The sequence below is a fragment of the Crotalus tigris genome, unplaced genomic scaffold (assembly GCF_016545835.1).
Source record: "Crotalus tigris isolate CLP2741 ecotype Arizona unplaced genomic scaffold, ASM1654583v1 scf7180000024370.6872682, whole genome shotgun sequence".
Lineage (NCBI taxonomy): Eukaryota > Metazoa > Chordata > Lepidosauria > Squamata > Viperidae > Crotalus > Crotalus tigris.
This window is the reverse complement of record NW_024100540.1, coordinates 3072562-3086661: the sequence shown is the minus strand read 5'-3', so window position 1 is coordinate 3086661 and position 14100 is coordinate 3072562.

The window sequence follows — 14100 nt, the reverse complement described above, 5'->3', positions numbered from 1 at the left end:
ATGATGATAATGATTGATGACTGCTGTTAGCTAGACGTATATGTGTGTGTGCACACTTATAATTGTGGCTGGAAATTTAAGTGGTAAAGAACATGATTAGTGAAATGAAATATCAAATATTACGCTGGATGTCTGTAAAATTAAGAAACAGTGCAAACATGTCTGATCTTGTGAGATGCATAAGATTATGAATTATGTGAGGAAATGAAATATAAGTTTTAATTATAAACAAAAGAGGTAAAATGTATGTCAGAAGATATCAATTGGTCTCACCAAGATTGTGGTAGGTACTGTGTTTCCCCAAAACTAAGACCTACCCTGAAAATGAGCCCTAGCTTGATTTTTACACATGCGCCCAATATAAGCCCTACCCCCCCCCAAAATAAGCCCTACTTAAGACCCTGCCCACTCCATTGCATCTGGTTGCACGAGGTGGGGCGAGGCGCACAGGTAAAAATCAAGCTAGGGTGGGGAGGGGGCCATGGAGCTGCCCCATGCCTGCTGCACCCTTTTACCTTAGAACAGTTGCAGCCAGGCCCCAACACCTGCCTTGCCTCGCTAGCCCACTTCTTCTGCGGCTGCTCACTGTCGCTCCCATTCAGCGCCCCTGGTCTCCATTTTGCCATCAGAGGCCTTCAGGAAAGGCCTCTGCAGCTGAGAAATGAGCTCTGGATTGACAGCGAAATGGAGGTCAGGGGGCGCCACACGCATCAATCTGGAGCTTGTTTCATGGTTGCAGAGGCATTTCCTGAAGGTCTCTGACAGTGAAATGGAGGCCGGGGGACGCTGTGCGTGTCAATCTGGAGCTCATTTCTTGGCTGCAGAGGCCTTTCCTGAAGGCCTCTGATGGCAAAACAGAGACCGGGGCTGACACGCACGAGCGGCGGTGAGCAGCCACAGAAGAGTGGGCCAGGGAGGCAAGGCAGGTGTCGGGGCATGGGAGGCCTAGCTGTGGCGGTCCTAAAATAAGCAGGTAAGACATCCCCCCAAAATAAGACTTGGTGCCTCTTTTTGGAAATATGAGACTGGGTCTTATTTTGGGGAAAACACAGGTAAGTATAAAAGTAGGACTCTATAGGCTGGTAAGAGTTGCTTTTTATATTTCAGAAAATGGTGATAATGGAGAAACAATAGATGATTTTTGGAAAAAAATGTGCAAATTGTGAATGAATACTGTATAGGGGGAAAATACCCTTAGATGACATGAAGGGATGGATGAGAATGAAAGACAATAGGAAAAGTGATTTGAGCTTCCAAGAATGAAGAGAATAGTTATTGGTGAATATCAGCTTGTTTCAGATACATGGTTTAGACATAAGCCTATAGTTAACAATATACTTAGCAAGGGACTCAATAAAAAATCCTGATAAATGTTACTGCTTAGGCGGAAAAAAATTGAGAAAATTCATAAAGTATACAATAACAGCAAGATATAAATGTGGAAAAAGTAATTTGTTGGGTAAAAATGTGCATGGAAGAAAAGTGAAAAAAAACTAGGGAAAGTAGAATGTGAAGATTCTGTGGTACATATAATTAATCTCGCAAGACTATGAATGAAAGGGAAGCTGATATAGTAACTGCTTAGAACAGAATACCTAGAATTATGCATTTATGGATAAACATATAAGGAATGGTTGTGGAAACACTACAGATACAGTGATTGGAAATAAGAATGTGCATATTCTAATGCAGTTGATGTTGCATTGTTGGCCAACTAGTGATAGTACAGACATTTCCCAATGCGCCTTTGCCCTGCAGCTTTAGTTGAATAACGTTTAAGATTCTCTAGAAAGCAGATAAAATTAATGGAAAATTACTCAGATAATGAGTGTTCTGCTGCTTAGTTGCAGCCCATCTCCAGATCTTTCTGTTGGTGCTCTGTCAGGTTACAATCTTGAGATAGAGTCTAGAGAATATCAGCAAAAGTTTGTATTAGAACTGTTTGCATTAAGTTTGAAATTCCTGTTTTCTGTTCCTCACATTTCTGTACATGTTGTACTTTAAGGAAGTACAGCCAAGCAATAAGTAAGTGTTGCTTTTGACCAAAGTAAAAGTTCAGTATGTATAAAGGTTGCAGAGAAGGTAAGCATTATCTTAATTTTTCCCTTTTTGGTTAATTTTCACTTTTCAGAAATAATTTTTTTGTTCAAAATACAACTGCCATTAAACTGACACTCCTGGTATTTTTAATTTATTGCTTCACATATTTAAGAACTTATCTTACTTAAAGAAATAGTAGCCACCCTTGGCTAAGTACTTCTATTATCATTGTAAATACCAATGTAAACATATCTGATGCACTCTTTTGGTCAGATTGTTCATGGAAGCTTATAAATGCCTTTATTCTCATTGCTGTCTGAGTTCTGGATTCCTTAATTCTGTGAATGTTTGTCCTTTATAATATTGCACAAAAGCAGAAGACAAGGTTCTCAGGAACAAGTTTGTGCTCTCTCTTCTCAGGCCTTTCCTTCCCTTGGGCTGTGGTCTAGAGCAGGGGTCCTCAACCTTGGCAACTTTAAGACTTGTGGACTCCTCAGGAATTGAGGACCCCTGGTCCAGAGCCTGCAAGAATTCAAGACTGTTAGATGATGGAAAAGAGATTCTAGCTCTTTGCTGCCCTCTTATGTTCATTGGTATTTTTGCAGCTGAGATAATAGTATTTCAAGCTTCCCAAACACAACAAAGAAACATGCCTTAGAGCAGGGGTAGGCAACCCAAAACACTCAAAGAGCCACTTGGACCCGTTTCCCACCAAAAACAAAACACTGGGAGCCGCAAAACCCTTTTGATATCTAAAATGAAGATAACACTGCATATATCCTTTTTTACCTTTATTACAGGTGTGTGTGTGTTTGTGTGTGTGTGTGTTTGTATGTGTGTTTGTGTGTGTGTATATATGTGTGTGTGTGTATGTATGTATGTATACACACACACACATATACACATACATACACATACACATACAGGTAAAAAAAGGATATATACAGTGTTATCTTCATTTTAGATGTCAAAAGGGTCTTTCTCTCTGTCTGTCTGTCTGTCTCTCCCTCCCTCTCTATCTGCCCTTGGTCTGCCTGCCACTCCTCTTCCCCCGCTCTCTTTCTTTCTCTCTCTCTCTCTCTCTCTCCCCCCCTCTCCTATCTGCTGCTCACCTGGCTGCTCATCCAAGCTGTTGTCCAACAAGGTCAGGGATAGGCAACCTCGTCTCTTTTATGACTCATGGACTTCAACTCCCAGAATTCCTGAGTCAGCCTAGCTGGGCTAGCTAGCTGTCTCCTGCCCTTCCTGCTTCCTGCTTCCTGCAGAGACGCAGCACACACACACACACACACACAGAGAGAGAGAGAGAGAGAGAGAGAAGCGCAATTGCCTCTCTCTGTCTCTGTCTCTCTCTGCAAAGGCAGAGGAGGCTGGGAGCCACCAGGGAAGGCTCAAAGAGCCGCATGTGGCTCCGGAGCCGCAGGTTGCCGACCTATGCCTTAGAGAAAGAAGGAAGAGAAGAAGGAGTGTGGATACAGTGAAAGGAAATGGGTGAGGAACATCAAAAGTCATGTGTATGTATTTATTTCATTTTATTAAAAGTATCTTATATATGAATGTAAAAAGAATGTATGTTAACATCTGATAAATATCACGGTATATGTATGGGGAGAGTTTGGAAAAATAAAAAATTATTATGAAAAAAAAAAGAAAAGAAACATGCCTTAGAAACAAACACCCAAAGGGAAGTTTGAGAAATTACTCTGTTCAACTGTCTTGTCTCCCATGTTTTCCTAAACTGCTAAATGAACTTCCACGCATAAGAAGCATGATAGAGTTGCAGTTTATAGTTTGGATATGATCTTTTTCTTCATCTCTATTCCCATTTAAGGAATTATTATTCTTAGTTTCTAATGCCTTGGTGACTTATTAAGTGTATAACTCTATTCTCAAGCTATGTGAGCCTGCTACCGAACTTTTTTTCCTATTTTAAATGGTGCACTCTGGTGATCCTCTAATGCAGGAATCCCCAACCCCTGGTCTGTGGACCTGTACCAGGCCGCGGCATGCCAGCAACCGGTCTGCACAAACAAGCAAAGCCCCATCCATGAGATGCATGCAGCAACAAAACCTCTGGTCTGTGGAAAAACTTCTCTCAAGGAAGAGGTCCCTGGTGCCCAAAAGGTTGGGGATCTCTGCTCTAATGTCTGTGGCACATAATCAAGATTGTATAATATTGAGAACAATTTACACTTTCTTACAGTTTTATCAAGAAAAAGTGGACTTCTAGTTCTTTAAGACTTAGAAAATAGAAGAACTCAGCATACTTAGAGGTATCTGAATAAAAGGGTTTGGTATTCAATGGCTGAGGGCATTATTATCCCTGACAAGCTCATTGCATCTTGACATGAATGGCAAAATCAAAATAAACTATGAAACCTGTTAAACAATTTAGAACAAAGAATTAGAGTTATCAGAGAATCACAGGCATGTACAGAATCATTTTTTGTACTGCTACTGCCTGGGATGCAGGGATTGCAATATTACATACCCCTGCATTTGGTGGATCTGAATGTGATGGTGACATTAACTGACTTTGTTTTTGAAAGTATTTGACAGACTTTGCCAAATACCTCTAAGAGCTTTTGTTCATCTTCAGTAGCCAACAGCTGTTTCTGTGTTAAAAATATGCTTTATCTTGCTTTGTTCAGCTGTTCTCCTAAAAGCTGATTGATTTTGAAAAACTGAAAAATATACTCATATTTTCCAAGTTCTTTTAGTTTCCTTTATTAAAGTCACCATGCATGTCTGACTGTGTAATTGGTATTTATAGCCGAAATGGCAGTATGGAAATGTAGATCCGGAAGGACAGACATGCAATTTGCTCTCTTGTTTAGGCAGGCAAACCACTACAATAGCTGCATTTTCTGCTCCCTGGATCTGTGTCTCCTTCCTTCCTTCCTTCCTTCCTTCCTTCCTTCCTTCCTTCCTTCCTTCCTTCCTTCCTTCCTTCCTTCCTTCCTTCCTTCCTTCCTTCTCTCAAGAAATTCTGGGGAAGAAATTTCTTGATAGAGAGCCTCTAGCCTAGAGAAATATGAAACACTCTTTCAAACTTCAAAACTTACTGAGTGCAGAACGTCAATCTAAAACAGTGGTTCTCAAACTTTTTAATGCTGCGACCCCCCAACTGGTCGTAAGTCGAGGACTACTCAGCTGGTCGTAAGTCGAGGACTACTCAACTGGTGCAGCACTGTTTGCAGAATGGGATTTTTGGCGGGCTCAGCAGGGCAGAGACAGCCTGGACAATTCCTATTGGCTTTTGAAAGCCAATAGAATTAGACTCTATTCAAGAGAGTCTATTCTATTGGCTTTCAAAAGCCAATAGAATAAAAGGGAGTAGCACAGCTAAGGAAAAGGGGAAAAAAATGGTGGACTTTGTTGTTTGGCGACCCCCGTGAAATGGTCATTCGACCCCAAATGGGGTCCCGACCCACAGATTGAGAACCACTGATCTAAAATATTTCAGATAAAAGCATGGAACCTAGTTGCTAACAAAACTGCCACTTTGAGACCTTGTATCCACTCTTTAACTACTTTTTTTTTTTAAGACCAAAATCTTCTGATTACTGGATCTTAGTGTGGTATCATTCCCCTACCATAACAGTTCCCTGAGTCTATTCCAAACATTTTAGTTGTGCCATGTTATTTCCACTTTGAGAAGGGGTGGTGGTAGTGATGGGTCTCTTTTTCACCTATAGCTTAGTAATAAATCATAGATTCTAGAGTGCTGATTTAAAATTTGAACAGCAAATTCAGCAACCAGATATTTAAAGAGATATAAACTTTTTAACTTTTACTGCTTGAAACATCATTCTTAATGGAAAGTGTGGGGTTTTTTTTGTCTTTCATTTCCTATGAGTCTTCTGTTCAGTTTTACGAACAGCGTCATTACTCACTGCATAGTTCATCTTAACTGTAGTTTTAAATCACTTTTAAAAGTAGCTGTTTTAATCATAAATAACTGACTAGTCCAGGGATCTGCAACCTTGACAACTTTAAGACTTGTGGACTTCAGTTCCCAGAATTCCTCAACCAGCATAGTATAGCTGGCTGAGGAATTCTGGGAGCTGAAGTCCACAAGTCTTAAGGTTGTCAAGGTTGCAGATCCCTGGACTAGGCTATGGTGGTCTGGTTCACACATCACACTAAATGTTAAGAGAAATTAAATGGAACAAAACATCAAGTAGCTGGAATGCAGAAAATTCAGCAGGCTATATTTTAGGATAAAATTGCAATAGAATCATCTCGGAGTCAAAACTGATATACCACAATCAAAGTCAAACTTGGAAAGCCTGTTTGCTGTGTTGTTATAATTAGAGGCTTACATTTTATTATGCTTTTTTCCCCTGTAAATAATGTTGAGATAAAAGGCAGGATAAATAATTAGCCCTTAGCCCTATTTATATAGCTTTGGTAAATTGGAGGTGTTCTTGTCTCTTCAGATGGCATTTCATACCAAATTATACCTATTGTATTCAGCTTGGATGCATTGCAATGTCTCATCCTGTTTGATGTTGGTTATTTAGTTTGGATTAACTAAAATGATGCTTCCTACACAATTACCGTAAAAGGATACATCAGGAAATTCAGCTTTCTCTGACATTTCTGAAGGCAGCTTAGGGATAATTGCCTACTAGCTACTTGTCTTTTATTTCATATGACAGATAGTCATCTTAGTATTAAGATCTAGCTGAGAAAAAAAATAATTTATCCCCTCTTGTCCATTTTACTAGAATAATAGTATATCTGTCAATCACAGATACCATCAATAGCAAAGTAATACATATCCACAATAGTTAAGATTCTGAATACTTTTTGTGCTCCTTATATTAACTTTTCCTAGATAGCCTAGATAATATAGAGACAATTTGAACTCTCCATATTTCCATTTAGAAATGTGGGAGGGATACATATACAGTACTTTGTATAGTAAGACTAGCCCATAATATTTTGCTGCCTGGGCTAAAGAATAAGATGGTTCTCTGTCCTATTCTATGTCTCAAAATTAAGTTTGTCGGTATTTTTCCAGTGCTAACAATGCAATTTAACTCTTCATGGCACCCTTTCTTTGCCTCACCTATGTGGTGAACTGACTTTACATTTCAACCCAATAAAGAGTTGATTCTCCCACTTTGAGTTTATATGGCACCTTCAATATATGAATTAATAGTGTGCATTCCTCTTTAATCTAATTTCCCTTCAGACTTCTCTCTCCCTTTCTTCTCTCAGCTTTGGTGCCCGTGAGAGGTTCCTGAAGTTTCACACCAAAAAGGAAGGAAAGGCCTGGACAAAACCTAAATTTCTTCTTAACCGAAATTGAATTAAAACTAATGATATGCAATTTATCAATACATAACTAATTAATTTGCCTCTTCAGTGGAATTAAAAATGGCACTTTGTGTAAAGCTCAGATGCCAAAGTAAATCTTTTGGGGGAATCTGCATTCCAGGGAACTTGTGTTATTGTTAGTTTATTGCAGGTCCACATTAAAACAGAAAGTTTGCCTGTCTGTGTCTATCTGTCTGTCACATATATAGGGCCTGAGTTCATTTTCACTGCTGCTTTCCAGAAAAAAAAGATTCCTCTCAAGTTGGAATAATCAGGAGATGTGAAGGCTGCCATTGGAATTTCTCAACACTTGTCCTGCTCTCTCCCTTTCTATTATTTTTACAGATTTGACATTTGTTCTGGTGTACAAATGTCATGAGGGATGTTCTGCCACCCCACCCCACCTGGGGAAAAGCCCTGTGCCACTTGGATCAACAGAGGATTATAGCACTAATTATAGAATGCAACCACCTTCCTTAATTATTTTTTCAAGTAATAAAGTCAGAAAAGCAGATTGTATGGAAAAGCACAAAAGAGCAATATATGCCACACAACATGCCCAAACCTTCCCTAGAATTAAATACATGTAATAAGATGGTTTTGTTTTATTTTTATTACTCTTATGTCCTGCCTTTCCCCTGGGGACTGAAAGTAGCACCCAGATGGGACACCTTCCATTTTACCTCCACCACCAATCCTCATAAGACAGGCTAGGATGAGAGGCTGCAATGGGCAAAAGTTACTCAGAGAACACCTTAGTCCAATGGAGAGTTTCTGTTCCTTTGTTTTGCCCACCATTAGTCTTAAATTTTCATGCTCAAAATGTTAGTACTCACCACATACATAATTGATTGGTCCAGTTTGGCCTAGTGGTTAAGGCACCAGGTTGGAAAGCAGGAGTCCATGAATTCAAGTCCCACCTTAGGCATAAAAGCCAACTGGGTGACATAGGGCCAGTCACTCATTCTCAGCCCATCCTACCTCAAAGGATTATTATTGTGAGGAAAATAGGAGGAGGAAGGTGGTATTGGATGTTTGCTGCTTTGAATATTTTGTAAAAATAATACAGTGGGATACAAAATATTCATGGAGGTAATCACTGTTCCTCAGCCCAACTTACCTCACAAGATGGTGGTTGTGGGGAAAACAGAAGGAGGAAGGTATATTAGTAATGTTTGCCACTTTGAGTTACTTATAAAGAAATAAAGGCAGGATAAAAATTAAATAAATTAAACTGTCAACCATTGATTGAATGCTCCGGCTCTAAACCTAACCCGTTTAATGGGAATAAAGATATGAGGCAAATTAGTAAGTGTGTATGAATTGTGTACGAAATTCACTGACAGACAAAAACTTTTTGGTGAGAAAAAAGAAACAACCCAGTTTAGGTGCAAACAAGATCCCAACCAAGCCTCTTGATGACTTCACCACACTAGTTCTTACTCAGTGCACATTAAAAGCCTTGCCAGGGCACGCCCATGGAGGCACAGAGGCTGGGCCTGTTCTCTTTGGTTCTGAAGCATTAGAATGGAAGAATAATATGTGGCTCACATCCAACATGTACCTATATTTTTTTCCCTGTGTCTACACACAACAGCACCTTCTCTTTGTTGTTTTAGAGAGGGTAAATCACTAGGCATTAAAGACCTTACTCAAAGGGTAGAGCTAGGAGGGTGCAACTGAGGAAAATAAATCATGTTAATATGTCACCAAAGTGTCACAATAAAGTTGGATCTTAGATTAATTTACTTGAGAATAAGCAATGACGAACACAGATGGCCTGATTTCTGAATAATACAAAATGATTGGGCTGCAAACAGGCTTGATTCTGATGGAAAGAAATGGAAATTCTAACTTGGGTTTTAAGCATCTGCCTTGTTAAAGGGTGTTGGTAAGTTCCAGCTCCTTTCTCTTTGTTTCTGTTCTGTTCTCATATGGCTCAAAGACAGAGAGATGGAAAGTGTTTGTTGTAATCAATTATTCTTATCCCTGCTATATTTATGGATCAATTGTCGCTCCTTATCCCTCCAAAATTCCTCTGGGTTAATTTTCTCATATTTTGGTAGTGGCAGTGTATGTTGGTGTATGCTTTGTGCTGATGGATCTTATTTAAGCCAAGAGGGGACTATAAAATCAAAGAAGAACAGAGATTATTTCTACCTTGGTTGAATCATAATTTTACTTGTCCTGCTGCATATCTTGCACTTTCTGATCCCTGTTAACTAATGAACTGATAAAGCGTTTATTGAACATTTAGATTTTCTTCTTTGTTAAAAGCCCTCACTTTTTAAAATCTAATTATTTCAGGAAATGCTTCCTACAGCCAGATCCCTAACATGTGAAATGTTCAAATGAGACCCTGATTGCCGTTTCACTTCATGGAGAAGCATGATTGACCTCAACTGGAAGCACAGCCTTTTGTATACTGTAGTAGCCTCCTTTGAGCAATCTTCTGCTGTTTTTCTGAAAGCGATAGAACAATAAAGAAGAATATTTGTAGCTCAGGGTTGAAATGAAGGGTCCTTGGTGCTCTTTGAGCTTGGTTGTTTTCTTGCAGGTGTTTCATTACCCGAACTAGGTGACATCATCAGTGCTAGACTGAACAGATTTGCTTCAGTGAGCTCTTCACAGCTTCTGCCTCACCAGGTATTGCCCAGGTCCTCCTGCGGCATCCATAGGGACAGCCAGCCATCTCATGTGGCCTTCATCAGACTTGCTGCCATACCAGAGGTTTGTGGTTATGGTTATTTGTTTAGATCAAAAATAAATACACAAGGGTCTAATGTCTTTTAAAATTAAATGCCAGCCTCCAGTATCTTATTTTTATTTCCAATTACTGTTGTAGGACCCACATAGATTCTGTTAGCATTCTGAGAAAATAAACACGTTGAGTGGCTATAGTTGTGAACTTGGTTTAAAAATGGTTCTTCCTAGGTACAAAAAAAAACCAACCAGTAATGATAGACACCATTTTGGTGTACTGGAGGAAGAAGTCTGGAGCAAGCTCATCGGCTTGTTTCTCAGTAAATGATTGTTTTCTACAATAATCAAAAATAAAACTGGTCTCCTTTTGCAGAATATAAACATGAACATCCTAATTTTTATTCATTACCTAGGGGAGTGGTACTAATATTGTCATTCTGGTTTCTTTTAAATAGTGTAGTAGGAGAGAGATTCACAAATACCTGAATAGCATTACATTTTGCCTTGTCTTGTGGGAAAATTGCCTCTCATTCTATGCTAGTATAGGAAACTACAATAGATTTCCTATATGATAACGTTCTCATTAGTTGTTGTCAGACTTGGTTAAGAAGAAGACTGCATATTTTTTTTTACTTTTTAATAAGGTTTTTTTCATTTTTATGTGAAACTGAAAAACAAAATCATTCATGAATCTTATGCTCTCATCAGTAAAATGTACACCACTATTATAACAAAACTTTCACTCTTTGCTGAAGCATTAATAAGGAAATAGAGAGTTTAGGCCAGCATCACTGTTAGAATACTAGCTTCTTTCATTGTTAAAGTATTTTTACTGAGAATAAAAAATGAGCTTATGAAGTATTCCTTCCCTCCACACTTCAATTGTTAAATTAAGACTTCTGGCCCTGAGTATTGTATAACACACACACCTCCAGTGTGTTAAATTGTTATCTAAGGAATCCATTTTTTCTCACTGAGGATAACAATCTTTTCATAGATTTTCTACATATATTAGCCAAAGAAATCCAATTATTTCTAATATGGGGTTTTTGCACAGCTCTGGGTGAGAGAAAATGAAAGGAGGAAGTAGGCATTAATAAAAGTGTGTATGTTATAAATTAGCTATTTCTGAGTAGCAAAGTTGGCAAAGGGAATTTGCATCTAATGATTGCAGTATGAATTTCAGTTCCATTAAATAGTGTTGAAAGACACACACACAAAATACAATAAAGACTTGTATTCTATCTTCCAAAATATAATAATTCTTATAATAAGAGAGATATTTAAGGTTATCCATAATAAATTTTAATCACCTTCCATTTATTCTGTGGGAAAGCAAGGAACTGGTGGTGGATTGTTAAGAGTCTCCTCTCTTTTATGGTCCAAAATATTTTATAATATTTTATAAAGAGGATTAAACAGAGACACATTATAATATTTTATAAAGAGGATTAAACAGAGACACATTAAACAGAACAAATGTTCTAGTTAGTAAAATTACTAACTAGAACATTTTAAATATTGTACAATTTCATTTCTATTCATATAAACTTTGCTTTGATTAATTCATTCACTTGTTTCTGTGATTTAGACACTCTCCAATTCAATAAGATTCAGGCAAGCTTACAATGGTAACAACAGTGACAATTAACCAGTAGAACAGCTTGTCTCCAGAAATCGTGGGCGCTCCATCACTGGAGATTTTTAAGAAGAGGCTAGACAGTCACTTGTCTGAGATGGTATAGGTTCTCCTGTTTGAGCAGGGGAGGGAGGCTGGATTCTGGAAATAACATACTTTTTCAAATAAAATTCTACAGGGTTCTGAATTCACCTAACCCAAGGCCAGGTGGACTGAACTGAATGTAATTCATAAGATTGTGCTTTGTGCATTTAATAATGTTGTCTTTAATCATATTGAAAACTGCAATTCAGTGTTATTTTTTAGTTGCCTACTGAGACCTATTCCAAATGCTTTTGGGAATTTCAAGCTGCCTATCTCCCTATTAAATGAAATTCTTACTCCAGAAAACCATATATAAAAGCACATTATTATCCTAAGGAAAATGTTCCTAATTTCATATTAGGAGAAGCTGCTTGTTAATATGTGTGGATTTTTATATAAAACTAAATGGATTCCACACACAGCCCTTCCTTCAATTGAACAGATTTTTGTAAATTAAATTTTGAAAGGCTGATGATAAAAGATGCAATAAGCAAAATTACTTTATGAATAAATCCTATATTAAGTATTACAAATGCAGAAATGTTGTAGATTTCCTTATACTGTATATGCAGTGAAATAAGCAAAAATATGATCTTGATTGATTGCTGAGCCAAGTACAAATACATCTGCTGGCCATGTCTTCTAACAACTGAGCATTCAAGATTAGTGGGGAAAATGCCGCCCAACTCAGAATTTTGTATGACTGTACTTTCCTTTAAATCCAGAATTTTGTAATGTTTTGGTGGATTTGATAACCCCTTGCAACTAGGAAAACATATAACATATGTTTATCCAAGCATATATAGTAAGTTCTGAATTTTTTTTTAATTTTTGGTGGTCAATCCATGAAGAATTTATTGGTGCTTTTGCTAATGGGCACCTTTCTCTTTTCAAATCATACTAAACATTTTGTGAAAGTAAATACAGAAATTGCTTAGTCTGAAATTTGTGTAAATATATAGTGTATACTATAGGCCAGTGGTGGCAAACCTATGGCACGCATGCCAGAGATGGCAGACAGAGCCCTCTCTGTGGGCATGTGTGCCGTTGCCCAGTCCCACCTCCCCCCGTGGCCCATTCCTCACCCGCAGCCCCCCCCAGAGGAGAGTTGCCCCTGGGCATGGCCCGTGCGGAGCAGTGCAGCTAAGGACATGGCAGCCGGGCAGCAAGGACAAGACTTCATCCTAACGCCCCATTGTGTGCAGATGATGCCACAGGGCGTGGGCAGAGGACGAGGCCGCCATGGTGCTGCAGGGCCACTTGGGCGATCTGCGGTGGGTGTGGAGGCAGTAGCCCAGGGGGCGGAGTGGGCGGAAGAGTGGGAGCAGGGTGGGTAGGGTGGGGGTGGAGCAGGGGCAGATGGGGATGGGGAGGTTTTTGGGCACTCATTGTCTAAATGGTTCGCCATCACTGCTATAGGCAGTAATATCTGAATTTGCTTTTATTTTTCATAAGCTTTTACCTTCTGAAAATGGCCTAAAATTCCCAAATCATCTTAGATTCACTATTATTATGCTTCTGTCCATTATATAAAAATATGAAAAAGTGATAGAACAACTGTTAATTTGCTTTTCATTCAAATCAATTTTATTGATTCTTTATTCCCAAGAAACATTCATTAGGAATGTAGATTTTGTTGGAACTAGTCCATACAGGTAGTTCTCAACTTACAACCACAAGTGAGCTCAAAATTTCTATTGCTAAACCAAATAGTTGTTAAGTGAGTTTTGCCCCATCTTACCACCTTTCTTGCCACCGTTGTTAAGTGAATCACTGCAATTGTTAAATTAGTAACATGGTTGGTAAGTGAAGCTGGCTTCCCCATTGACTTTGCTTGCCAGAGGGTCACCAAACAAGATCACATGACCCCAGGACACTGGAACCATCATAAATATGAGTCAGTTGTCAAGCATCTGAATTTTATGGGGATGCTACAATGTTATGTGAAAAAATGTCCGTAAGTCACTTTTTTCAGTGCCGTTGTAACTTCAGTATATGTCACTAAATGAACTGCTGTAAGTCAAGGACTACCAGTATTTTCCAAACAAGTTAGCCGTGTGGCTGTAGTTGGAGAGCACTAGACTGGCAAAAGTCAATAGCTAAAACCCAATGTGCACAAAATTGAACATCTGTAGCTCGCTCCAACTTTCCACTACATAGTTAAACAGGATGGAGAAAATTATTGAACAAGGGAGGTGTATACGTAAGCCATAATATCCTATTCTATAATGTACTGTAGTCTGATTATTGCTTAGTGTTATATAAAACCTAGGCTGCTGTACTTTGAAAACCATGAAGTAGAGCCA